This window comes from Vanessa atalanta, chromosome 9 (assembly GCF_905147765.1).
Source record: "Vanessa atalanta chromosome 9, ilVanAtal1.2, whole genome shotgun sequence".
Classification (NCBI taxonomy): Eukaryota; Metazoa; Arthropoda; class Insecta; order Lepidoptera; family Nymphalidae; genus Vanessa; species Vanessa atalanta.
Window position 1 is genome coordinate 2,477,482 of NC_061879.1, and position 14,816 is coordinate 2,492,297.

Genomic DNA, 14,816 nt, shown 5'->3' on the forward strand with positions numbered 1-14,816 from the left:
ATGTACCCCATTCCAACCTAACCTAACCTAACACGTAAATCTTAAAATTTACCAAATGAATGATGGTACATGTTCGAATCCCAAATTTTTATGAACATTTACCATTCATAATCGGTAAATCTTAGGTTAACTGGAAGATCTTAAGATATACCGTAGTTCGAGCTTTTACAGTAACATATACACTAACTACCACAGAAATGAGGCAATTGTAGCCTTGCATGTGCAGCAGATGAACCGCTCACTACGCATTCCACACGTAACTGTAATGTGACCGTAGATTATTTTACCAATAATTGTTGAACTTAGTCTAGGAGATACTGGAGTTCAATAAATTTTGTTTTCATTCAATATGAATAAAGAATTTGTTGATTCAGTGCTAATCAAACAACAACGGCTTATAAAATTATGACAAAAATGTATCAAGGCACATAAAAAAAAATTTAGCAGGAACACACATTTGAAAAATTGGTATATTTAAAAACATACGAGTACGTTTAAAAAATTATCTAAAAACACGTGAAAAATAAATTTGTTTGTAAATAAACGAAATGAACCACCAATGATTGTAATGTTTTGATTACAAAATCAAATCAATCGAGCTAATTTCCTCAAGAAATGTACACATCAAACAGAAAAGGAATGGGGTATCTTCATTTCTGTTCGTTGAACCAAATTGTTATTTACTGAAATAGAAAAATAAAGCAAGCTATTGTGTGGACATTTCGAGATATAAATTGAAAGAATTCTTGAATGGAAGAGGATCGTGCAGAAGAACTAGATTTACAATTTTTCATTTTTATAGCTGAAGATTTTTTTCTAAAATTTCTTTTCTTGAAATTTGCAGAAACAAATACAGACAACATAAAATACGTAAAACTTGTATTAACAACTATTTTCGTAGGTAATCAACGTTTCAATCTTATTTAAATAGAAGAAAAGATAAAAATATTTCAAAATTAGAATTACTGTTTGTAATACTTACGACTTAAGTATTTTTATGAAATTATATACATCGTATATTCTAATACCAAATAGCAAAACTAAGTTTTGTCGTCTACCGGTTTGAAAGGAACTTTACATATTATTAGTATCCAAGGTCGGTGGTACATTAGTGTGACTTTGTATCTATTGATAACTCTTTTCAATATTTATGAGTACTTTACTTTTGACATAGATACGTCATTTTGTAGATTGTTAGAAATAAGGTTAGGTGATCTTTTCCATTTACGTCATCCTTCTAAATTTTATAGTTAAGATAAGAAGAGAAGAGATCGAGTGCATATACTCTATCTCATAAGGAAATCAGTATGCCTGGATTGTTCATAAAATGCCATATGAAGATTCCACACCTTTGCTGTAAGCTCCAGAAATAAGGAGGGCAAAGTGATACAAATATTAAATAAGGCCAAAGTATAGAGGTGCACAGTTATACAATTGTAGAAAGGTCATATAGGTTTTAATTCATATAAGACCTGTGCTTACTAATTTAACGACACTATCATTTTAATTTAAAAGTTTAATATTTCCATTTCATAACAATATTAAGTCTCTTCTACTCAAAACTGAAGATACATACTCGTATCTACTAGACATAAATTTGCTCACGGCTCATCTCGCGTATTAATTATAGTTCGTCTGTTGCAGTAAGTGTGTTGTAAATTTCATGTTCAGCGGAGCCTCAAATTCAATTGATATAGACAAGATTGATATATTCAAGATGAAGTTAGCTACAAATTAACAATGTAATATTAGTCACTAAAGTGCGTATGGTGTGTTTCCACTGTTAATTTTGGATTATAATACATGCTTAAACGTCACCGACCATTTTACAATATTTTATGACAAAAAAATTTCGTCAATAATCCTTCCGTTAAAACGACGTTAATTTCGTATTAACAAACTATCCGAAAAGAATTCGATTTTTAAAAGACAAGAATCATTCGTACACGTTAATTGCTTAAATGGCCCAATGGTTTATTTAAGTCAAGATGTCTTTTGTATATATATATATATATATATATATATATATATAATGCATAAATACACATGGGTATGCCTTTTCACCTCGTATTAAATGAGTTACAGATTAATTAATTATCTTATTAATAATCTTACTTAATTTTGAGTGTAATTGCATAATAAAAACCAAAAATTATTGTATTATTAATAAGTCTTTTTTATTTATGTATATCTCAATCTCATCACTTGGGCTATGATCAGAAAAAGAAATCTCTAAGTTAAGGTATGACGTGTATACAAAGTCTTTTCAATTATTATTTATACTCTTAATAGGTATCCGTACTAATTACCGAGTTTTTACATTACTTACGTTATTATAATTAATTAATATAACCATTTTAAATTATACTTTATTGAATTCATAATAACATAATTATTATCACAAAGATTTAATTTATTTTATACAATGTATTTTATAAAAACGACGTTATTCGATGTAATCTGATTATATCGCACTGATCCTTGTCCCTCCTAATTAGGTTTAAGTTGATTATGACACAGATCGTAATACATAATGTAGTGACCCAGTGGACATAAAAATACCTAATTTTTATTTAAATCAAATCAATTCAAATGCCTTAATTTAAGACCAGCTGAACTACGCGGCTTTATCCGCGTGAAATGTATATCACTTAACCTATAGGACAGAAACGTCACCTGTCATTTTACCCCGCCAAGGAGTGAATTAAAAAAAGGTCGCATATATTCCTCTTGACTTTAACTGGGTGTATAAGAAAATAAATAATTCGAATATACATCAATCGACTTCAAATCAAACGAAAATATCTGACCTTTCACGTGCTTGCTTTGTATTTAAAACCAATATTTTTAATAATTTTATATCATAAATACCATTGTAAAGAGTTTTTATATTTTTAGATACTGAACTTTTTTGACATTAAGTGCTATGTAAAAATAGAACACTCAACCATTCCTGGTATGGGTTCTATATACGTAGTGTATAGTTATGCGACTCACGGAATCCGATAATAGAGAGTTGTTAGTTAAATCAAACGCAGTGGCGGCATCTCATCAATCCATTCTGATGTGTAAATGCTCAATCTGCGTCTATTATATGGCAGCATAGTGCACATATTTGTTGTTAGATTTAATCTGATAATTTGGTCTCATACATTTCATTTAATTCTAAATAAAATAATTATTCTCGCGTTTTGTTAATTTTTATCAGACGTTCTTTTTGATTTACGACTTTTTTTATATGAATTTGGATTACTTATTAAAATAAGTATGGATTATAATGAGCTAGTTAAATACATATATGTATATACTGCTTAGAAATCAACGAATATTAAGACCAAGTTTTTTATCATTAATATATCTCGTATTGAGTAATATGTCTTATTAATAAAAGTTTATTTGATATGAGCCTTCAATTTTTAATGGGCATAGATAGAAATAGCTGTATATATATACTATATATCCCTTAGAGTCACAGCCTGCCTATCCCATCGATGTGTGAGGCTTTATTCCCCCTTCCTCTTCATGAAGTTTGGAATGTTTTCCAATATGCTGCACCAATGTGGGTTGACATATACGTCAGACAGAATGTTATCATGCAATGTTGACTTCCTTACGATGTTTTCCTTAATCGCCGAGCTCGAGATTAAATACGGACACATATTGAATACTTGAAAATTCAGTCGGGCTCGCCACGGCTTGAACCCGCTTCTTCGTTAAAGATTCTAAAATGTGATGAGCCTTTGTCGCTCTATTTTAGTTCCTCCCACTACAATATCAAGTAGTTTGTAGTAGTACTTATTATAACTATCGCAAACTGCTCGACAATTATTCTCCTAACTCCAAACTATTGTTAGACTTTGAAACAATTCTATACCTCTCTTTGAAGTGGCATTTATGTATATATCATAGATATATGTGTCGATCGTATATATTTATAACCGTGTCGTATAGAAATTTAGTATATTCTTCAAGTATGTGGAGAAAAAATCATCTAAAACTTTCATCGTCATGTAAAAAATAAAGCATGTAAATTCATTTATAAATAGCAGAATTGACGTTTAACATTATTAAATGAATGACTAAATTAACGTTGCATAAAATGACATTATCTATATTATGTAATACAATTATTGTTGGATTGTTTTGGTGATGTTCACATATGCTTTATATCGATTTTCTTGACTATAGTAGTTGTACACGCATACCTGCGTATACCTACACGCACACAAGTTTCAAAATTTCCAAAACTGAGAAGCGACAATTGGAATAAGCGCTCTTGATGCGCTTCAGCGGTACTGTCGCGTACGGGTACATTTTAATGTCCGTATATTGAGTTTGTGAAAATAACCAACTAAGATGGAATCACTAGTTTGTGACACTCCGCCCGATGCTCATCAGTACCGGTCTCCAATGGTAGTTTAACGTTCAATTCAATCAATTTTAAAAGTGCAACATAAATTACACGTTTATAGACATAATGATATCATGTCTTATCGTAATTGATCCCAATAATTATTAGTTTGCATTTCACAACAATTATCTATTTAGGGCAGGATTAAGTTGACCGTGTCTAAACGATTGTTAAGCTTGAATATCGTTTAATGCCTATCATTCTATATAAACTATTGTTAAGTTATACTAAGCTGTTTTAGATGGTGTATTATAGGGTATAAAATCTGGATACAAAGGATGCTTATTTTACTGCGAGTAAATTTGTATGTTAAAATGGAATATAGCTTACATACTGAAACATAAATATTATACGTATTATTTGGTAAAAACGTTTAATTAGGGTTTGTAATATTATTTTATCAATATACATTGATAAAATAATATGCAAAATTTAATGATCATTAGTCAATGAACATGAAACAAAAGGTTAATGAACTCGCTTTCGCATTTAAAATACTAGTTATAATTTCATATATTTCTTTTGAAAATTAAAGTATTGTTTAATTTTTTGTATTATTTATATAGTAATACAGGAAGAGAACGTAAAAAGGAAAATCAGATTCAAATAAAAAAAAAAAAAAACAGAAATTTAAACCATTAAATAGGTTGTACAAATTTAAAAACAATACACCTGTATGCATAACTGAAAATTAATTTAGATCAACATCATATTGATTCATTTTATTTTAATTAACATCAAAGGGTACATTCAAAATAAATTGATTACGAATAATGAATAAATAATAACATTATCTTCATAAACATTGTTTACAGTCGATGACACCAGGTAATACCCAATCCCTACTTGGATTAAGGGGTACGCCCTCAGGGGACATAATGTGTTGTAAATCCCATTATTTTATTTTCAGTCAATAAAGAAGTAAAATTAAAAAGCCCCAAACACAATATATACTTTACTATATTATCGTGTATTGTTTACACTGACCCGATTATTCTTTCCGTAGGGTACACACCTTGATACTATAAGAGGCTTAATTGCGATGAATGCGAGCCTTCCCTTAATCTGACAGAGGACGGCATAAATTGGAATAACATGACTCGTACATGGAGCATTGGGCCTTAGAATAGGTGAATATTCATCAGTGATGCTATGTGAGGTGTATGTTCAATGTTAGGAGGTGACCCGCTTTAAGTACGTTGACTGTAACAAAGAGCTCACGAAAAATATGCTTCTTTTTATCTATCTATTTATCTATCTATCTATAATAATAATCTTTATTGTACATATACAAGAAAAAAACTTACATTCAATAACACAATATTAAAATAAAGAAATGTACAACAGGCGGTCTTATCGCTTAAGAGCGATTTCTTCCAGACAACCAGCATGGAGGAGTTAATGTGAAAAGTGGAAAGCGGGTGTACAGCACAGAAGTATCTCTAACTATCTATCTGTCTATCTGTATCTATATATCTATCTATATGTATCTATCTATCTATCTGCTTAAAAATATATTTCATTTGTGATTTTATGGATATTTTTTTATAATTCAATTGCCGTGCATATCTGCACAATGTTCCAAATGAATAAAAAGCAAAGTTATGAAATGTCTTGAAATAATATGTATAATATTACATAACGGGGTGAATCTAAAAATCACTACACAAATGTCACGCTATTGTTTTCTCTTTTAAATCTTAAAAACCTCTATTTGCATGTCCATGAGTTGGCACATTTCTGCACAACACGATCCAATTAAAACTAGACAAGTACCATTGAGTTTTTTGCCCTTAATGCATGTTTATATTTCGTGTTCTGCGATGAAGGGAAACATCCTGAAGAAGGCTATCCATCAAACCAAATTAGAATATCGTGAAAAGGATATTTTGCACAACCTCAAAGTAACTCGGTTGTCTAGATAAAAACAAAAATGTGTTTTTGGAAGATTTGCCTCCTTACTTAGAAGTTACATTTTTATTCTTCTGCTTACAAAAATATTATTTAATAGGATGACATTAAAAAATAAACCTTAACCTTTTTTATTACAATTATACTACAAAGAATAAACAATTTAATACACATTTGTATTGTCTCCTGCATGCAAAATGTGAGTTAAATTTCTGCTCAGTCAGTTGGGGTAAACTTGTGAACAACGGTTGCAAGATTTGAAGTTAAACAAAAGCAAAGACAACAGACGTTGAGTAGTTTTTTTAACAATGTTTATGGGGACAATATTAACATTAAAGTTTTTATTTTATCATTAACAGTAAATGCATATAATCTAGTTTGAAAAGATAGACTGATAAAAAATCTCGACAAATAACTACTGTTTAAATGAATAGTATTTGTCAACCTTGTACCTACTCATGTTTGATTACGAATTGAGGTAAATACTCAAATCTAGCGCTCCATTTTAAAGCACTTTAGTAGTTGGCGCGTGCTTAACAATTTAATAGAAGTGTGTGGACGACCTCTCGAGTGTTGCACGTAGATTACTGGCGAGGCTGTAGGTATGCGACTAAGCGCCGACATCCATTTTCCCCTTAAGTGATGTAAACCAAGATAGACAGATATTAGATACGATTACTCATTTTGATGTTGTACTGTTTATTACTCCTAGCACTTTAAGATTGAAAAGCTATGTAAAGAAAAAAGTGAACAAACTAGAAAAATTAGCAAGAAACTTTAGATGAGGGTTAAATGGTGCGCAATGGTCAAGGTAGCACCGACTCATCTGATATTCTACCACCAAACTGCAATACTTATCACTGTTGTATTCCAGTTTGAATGATGAGTGAGCCAGTGTAAATACAGGCAATGTTAAGAGACTTAACATTTTAGTTCCTAGATTAGTGGCGCATTGCCCATGTTCAATATTTCTTACAACACTAATTTGTATATGTGACATCAGATGGCAAATTCGCATTTTATAAAAAAAATTATGTTAGTTTAAGTAACAAAATTACTTGAAAATTTAACCGATCTAAAGTAGTTCTAGCTGTGAAAAGTCATTTCATGAATGAATTGTTCGGGGAAGGCATCCTCTCCTATCTAGAAGAAAGTTAGTGCACTCATGATATACACGTTCCTTCCTGAATTCGGACAGGAAATTTTCAGAAATCATCTTCTATACATCCAAGTGTTCTAGTCAATTTTTTTGGCAAAGCAAATTTTCGGAATATACCTGAGTCCCAGGGGAAAAACCCAAGAGGTTTATGGCTTTGCTTGTGGCTTTGCGGAGCTCTCCTCGGGGGGAAGAGTAATTGAAACTGGAACACAGCAAATCAAAATATTTGTATTTAGCGATAAATAATCATTTTATCGTTTTTTGATTACCTACGTAAATAATATGCCGGAAAAGAAACTAATTAATTCCTTGCACCATCAAGGAATTAATATCCATATTCTGTGTAGAAACTATTTTTCGAACGGTTGTTATATCTATATATATAAAAATTTCTTGTCACGATGTATGTTCGCGATAAACTCTGAAACTACTGAACGGATTTTGATAAAACTTTGTAACCATTTGTAATATGGTCCAACTTAAAAGATAGAATAGTTTTTATCTTAATTATTGATCTCAATATTTATTATTGTGTGTATTTATCGGTTAGTTCTATAAATTCCTAATGGATGGCGGCTTAGCATCTAAGTTACACAGGTATCCTAGAGATGGCGTCGTGTTCATATATCTAGATTATACAATCTTCGAGAACAATCATAGAACAGTTTGGGTTCACATATTTTTCATCTGAATTAGAGTATTTATTTGTTCCAAGTCATTTTCATTTATGTTTTTAACATAATCATACTGTAACAATTTTATGCGTGCTAATAGAGCTCATGAATCGGAAGAACAAATTGCAGCAAGAAACGCAGCTCAACAAATCAGAACAGTAGAAATTCGCAGACAAGAATCTCGAGAACAGCGTAATGAACGTCTACGACAAAATATATTGAGAACAAGATCGACGCGAGAACAGCACATAGCCACATTTAGAGAATTCGACAGAAAACGACAACAAACTAAACGTGCATTAACACTTACATCATTCGTTCGCCTTGCATTCGAATATGCACCAGACATCAATTACTCTGCACATCCAAAAATTATAATTGGTACTATGGATAAAATATGCCAATATTGTCAAGCGTTAAAATTCCCCAATGAAATGACAGGTATGTGTTGTGCATCTGGAAAAGTTGTACTGAATCCTCTTTCTATTCTACCGGCACCTTTAAAATCATTTCTTGCTGGCGAATCAGAGGATTCGAAATTATTTTTACGTAAGATACGCAAATTGAATTCTTGCTTCCAAATGACGTCCTTTGGCGCAAGTTGCCGATCTCACATCTGATGGAAATAATTTTGAAACTACAATCAAAATCCAAGGTCAAGTGTACCACAAGATTGGGTCATTAATGACAATGCCTAATGATGATCCAAAGTTTTTCCAAATTTATTTTATGGGCAGTTGTGAGGAACGCGTGACAACTCGGTGCCTGCATAATTTCATTGAACAAGCAAAAGAGGCACCAATTGTGGAATCTTTGGAAAACTTATTATATTACATTTACATGTAATTGGGAAGAAATAAAAATGTTGTTATTACCAGGCCAACAACCAATACATCGTCACGATATCGTTGCACGTGTGTTCAAACAAAAGTTAAAATCTTTGATTTAATCGTAAAATATTAAGTTTTTGGTAAAACACGCTGGCTGTATTCTATTGAGTGGCAAAAGCGAGGTTTGCCTCATTCTCATATTTTGGTTTGGTTTGAAGATAAAATCCGTCTAGAAGAAATTGACCAAATAATTTCTGCCGACTTTCCGGATCCACTAACTGACTAGAATTGTTTAATATTGTTACCATTCACGTGATCAGCGGACCATGCGATGCTTTTAATATGAAACGTTTCCCGAAAACCTTTACCAATGATACTATTACGGATATCGATGGTTATCCATTGTATTGCCGCAGATACCCTGAGAATGGTGGTCACACATTTACAATGCGAATGTCGAATTCTGAAAATGAAGTTGAAATTGATAATCAGTGGGTAGTTCCATACTCACCATTGCTGTCAAAAGCGTATAATGCTCTTATTAATGTCGAGTTTTGCAGTTCCGTCAAATCCATTAAGTAGATTTGTAAGCATTTTACCGAAGAAAATATTCTCCAAAGAGCATTTGAGACACCGAAAATGACACTAACTGAATTAAGACATTATGTCAAATCTAATGTATTCTTGAATTGATTCAATGTATTATAATTACTGAGCCACAGCAACGCGTGGCTGGGTCAGCTAGTATTTATATATTAAACGAGTCTTGGCTTCCAACGAGTAGAATGAGAGTCTACATAAAACATTTAAATCGTAATAAATATAACTCTTGGTTTACGCGGCGTAAGCCAGTAAAGCTCACAATATGACATCTTCAACACCGTCATATTTCAGTCAATTTACACAAAACCTAATGAATTATACACCTTAACTTTGCTCAAGAATTACTCCACCCATCGGTAAGAATCGTATAAAAATATATTTGGTAATTTAAATTTATTCATTCATACCCACAGACTGATAGCCGTGGGAGTACTTGGTTTAATAATATGTAGTGCTTTTCAATATTTTAAAATAACTTCTCATAGAGTAAAAGCAGACTTGAATGGAATATGTTTAAATTTTATACTATTGAAATATTACAATGTACGACACTTTTAGAGGGTAACTTGTCATGTAATAACATAAAAGTATACTGTACTTACTAAAAACAAAAAAACATTTACAAAAAAAAACAATTCAATTTATAAAGTAAATATTCTATAAGAAAAAAAAAATCTAAAAGATAATATTAAAAAATAATAATTAACAAAAATAAAAATAATCTCATGCCACACACAAAAGTGGCATGAAAACAGGATTATGGTAATTTTTTTTTTTTAATTAAAATTCTGATTTGATTGCAAGACCACTCAATAATACCGAACATTCGGAATAAATTGATCCACAAGTGACAAGGACTTTAAATTTTGATGAACAAAAACTCGTAAAAAGCCTCCTTAAAAGGTTCATATGAATTATTCTCTCCGTTTCGTAGCGTCCCCACAATACAAGCTTATTAATCGCGTTGATTTACGTTATTGGCAATGAATTGTGAGGGTTACTCTTGTCATTCCTACGTAACCCTAATAAATAATTATACCCTTATTTGCAGAGTTCTAAGCCCGTTATGAAAGGACAATGGCCACGGTCGTCATTAATTACGTAACATAACAACACGTCATGTTCATTAATTATAGTCTCGATTTTAAAATTGTATAACAATTTTTCAATAATCCAACCTTCGAAATACATTGAAATAGCTCGATGTTCTCTTTTTATGAAGTCGGTTTTTTTATGTTTATACTGAAAAACGGCCTTAAACCTATCCGGAACCTCGAAGAGCTTTAAACTCTATATTAGTAGTGTGGACTAAGAAAGATATTTTGTCATAATATAATTAAAGTGCAGTGTATTGTTATTGTATGGCAGTATATCAATTTAAGATGGTTTTTGGCAAGTTTTCCTGTCCTTGGTCGAGCAAACCATTAAATGGATATGGTACGTAATTTCTCCTTTTGTATTTATTTTTATTAAATATTTCATAATATATCAATATATTTTTTTTAATTCTACTAGACTTGGCTATACCCGAAAAAATTATATAACTGTAGCACACAAACCTTCGCCCTCATTTTAACTGTATACATATCCCAGAAATCGAACTATTTCCATACAACATTTCATCTAAATCGGTTCAACAATTTAATCGTGAAGAAGTAACAAACAGAGTTACTTCCGCATAAATAATGTTAGTGAGGATGTAAATATTTAATCAAAAGGGTTAGAATAATTTAAGGTAATAAGCGAAAACTAAACAAAAAATCGGTTCTCACCATATGCCCCGCGTTCATATTTCGAAACGTGGTTAATTATTAGTGGAAATTGTTTTTAATTGATAGTATGTTTGTCTGTGTGTAATAAAATAAATAAGATAATGCAAAAAAAATGTAAACCATATAATAACATAAATATACAAAATAAGTCAGTATGGCTTACGATCTTCGACGAGGACGGAGAGCTCTTAACCAAGAAAAGATCTGCTGATGTTTATAAGCAATCGTAACACCATATATCCAAGTTACAATTTCGACCAATAAATAAACAAGAAATGTAAAAAAGGCACGAGAGGTTTTTTATATTAAAAAAAAAAAAAACTATATTATCAAAAGTTCGACTTTAACTCACTAGGAATTATAGGTACGCATATTTAATAATTTTATTACGTCGGTTAGCGAGCGTTAGTGTAAGCTGAATAGCAATGTTTTTATAAAACAGTTTAAAATAGTAGATAACTCTGTCACCGAAAAAACCTGTAAAGGTAACCTTTTTTCTCTTCATATTAAAACACATTAATCTCGTTTGAAAAAAAGTTCCAGAACAAAATTTAATTAAAATTTAATCTTTATGTATTTATTATGCTATTAAGCGTCGGACGAAAGAGTAATGAACATTTGAATAATTACAACGACAAATTCAATTAATAAATTATGAGAATCATTTATTATTGCAGTTGGTGGTAGGGCTTTGTGCAAGCTCCTCTGGGTAGGTATCAACCACTCATCAAATAGTCTACCGCCAACAATATATATAACTCCAAAAATGTCAATGATATGTTAATTAAATAAACATTATTTTGTTGCGTGTCGTCAAGCGTCAAAATATGCGTCGAAAACGTACTGAGTCGTGATATAATTCAGATACTTCCCGATTTTAGGACCCGAATCTCTCTTGAAAGTTTATTCCGAGTTGAAAAAGCAATCAATAATAAGACAGAAAATTCAAAAGGCTCAATACTTTGCTTAGGTTAGAAGGTTGAAAAATATAAGCAAAATCTAACATATATATATTTCTATTATATATTTAAGTAACTTTATAATCAAAATGTTAAAAAATAGTAACCACTGAGTTTCTTGCCGGTTCTTCTTGGTAGAATGAATAGGTCTGATAACATTTGATATGATTACCCTAACTCGATCACAAGAATCTGAAGAAGATTAAAAGGCGAGAGTTGCTGCATCTCAAGAGCGTCATGCCAAATTATATACTAGCTAGGCTCGGCTCAACGTGACTCACGACTGAATTCAGTATTTTCGAATAGTGGCTTCTCAGGCTCAAGAGAAAAATCAACCACACGAGGCACACTTATGTACGAATCGTAATGCCATCCCCTACTACAAGAGACCGAGACTTGAAATGATACAGGATCACGGTTAAGTTCTCAGCGAAGTCACACAACGAACGCTAAGTCTCAGGAGACTCTCAAAGAACGCGAAATGCGTCTGACTTACATAATATCACGTGAATCCGAAACCTTCACCAACAGAGACCTTCGCGTAAGCTCTTAGATAGTTCAGACATCCAACGCTCGGTCTCAGGAGACGTCTGAAGAACGTGGAGCGTATCCGATTGCCGATCACGAAGCTCATATTTTATCACGTTCGTCTGACTCTCGAGTTTGGACAACGCCGTAGTTTAAATTGGTTTAGAACGAGAATAACTATTAATAGCTGAACGAAACAACAACGTTCAAATTCTCAAGAAAAGACGAACATCGGCAACGATTGTACACAGCTAGAGTGAACAAACTCGTCAGAATCATAAAGTTATTAATAATCTGAAAAAGAAAGAGAAAGAAAATGCAGCATCGATAACTTACAGACCAACGTTAATCACGATTAAATTTCAATTGACTTCAAAATACTATAAATAGAAGATCATTAGGTTTATCAGAAGACTCTGAAAGTGAAGCAGAAATATTATTTTTCCATGGAATATCAAGGAGATATAAAGCTTTTGTATTCGTTTGATATTCTGATCGATTTATTACGCACAGAGATATTTCAAGAAACAGCAACTTTAATACGGAATGAATATAATAAAGGAAGCAGTAGATAGTACAGTACTTTTTTGTGGTGACTTTCATCATTCAGCTTGTTATACCAAGTGGAAACAGGTTTAAACCTCATCAGGTTCTACTCAAACTATTTAAAGTTTGATTTGTGTTATATCATCCCTCGCCGTTTGACAATAAATATACGAGCGTGAATCGGAGGAAATTAAAATGAACAAGAGTTTTCGAATTTGATAATGGCAGTGATACAAATCCATAGAAAAGAGGAAATGTTGTCCTATGCCAAAACCTCTGCTGTACAGTTTCATTGATGCAAGACCTTATACAATATGATTATCTGAAAACTTATGACTTTGTAAAAGAGTTATTTTGAACATTTTACCAAGCCGCTACAATAAACATTGAAATTCTGTGATTTGTTCCAGGGGATAATTAAGAGTATATCTTAATCAACAGATTTTTGGAACAAGTCAATTCTACTATCTATCTCTGAGCTCTCCTGTCCTGCCAGCTCATAAGATTTATTTAAAATCCTCTTTAGAAACATGACACCAAAGCTATGTAACGCTACCAGATTAAACGTGATCAATTTACAATGTGATAGAAGCAGAGATTTTAACAGGATGTTTTTTTATTAAATATATTTTTTTTTTATATTGGACAAGATCACATACATTACTCTGATCCCAATGTAAATGTAGCTAAATCACTTGTGTTATGGAAAATCAGAAGTAACGACGGTACCACAAACATCCAGACCCAAGACAGCATCGAAAACTAATGAACTTTTCCTACATCGACTCGGCCGGGAATCGAACCCGGGACCTCGGAGTAGCGTACCCATGAAAATCGGTGTACACACTACTCAACCACGGAGGTCGTCAATGGTTCTATGCTTATATCCCAGATTCCTTTCATCCAAAAATATTTTTGTTCATTTTTAAGCGAGTCTAGTTTCCAGTGCACACAGCCAGCTTTATGCGGTTCTGCCGCGTGTTCGCAACTCCAAAAAATCTATGCCTTAATCCCCGATGGTAATATGTGTAATATCGCGTACAGAAGAGAAGATTACTACTCGTATTATGAAAATAATTTTAGTTAGACAAATACATGATAACTTTTTACTAATAAGATTAAATTATAAATTTAAAACGTTCGGTTGACATTCCAACTATTAAAATATGGCAAAGGAAAATATCACAATCAGTGCATCCATTTGGGAACTGCGACGCTACGACAGATACATTTTTGAGTTGGGCCTTAAAGTCACGCGAATTGAGTCGCGGCATAAGCTATTACGAAAACATGTAATCTTATTTATGGAAGTCACGTCTGTTGGCATTTGAAATTTTAAACTGGAGACGCTTATTCACATTCTCCATGTCAGTAACGAGTCTTCCAAAGACACTTTCAAAATACACTAAAATTAGGTGTCTGA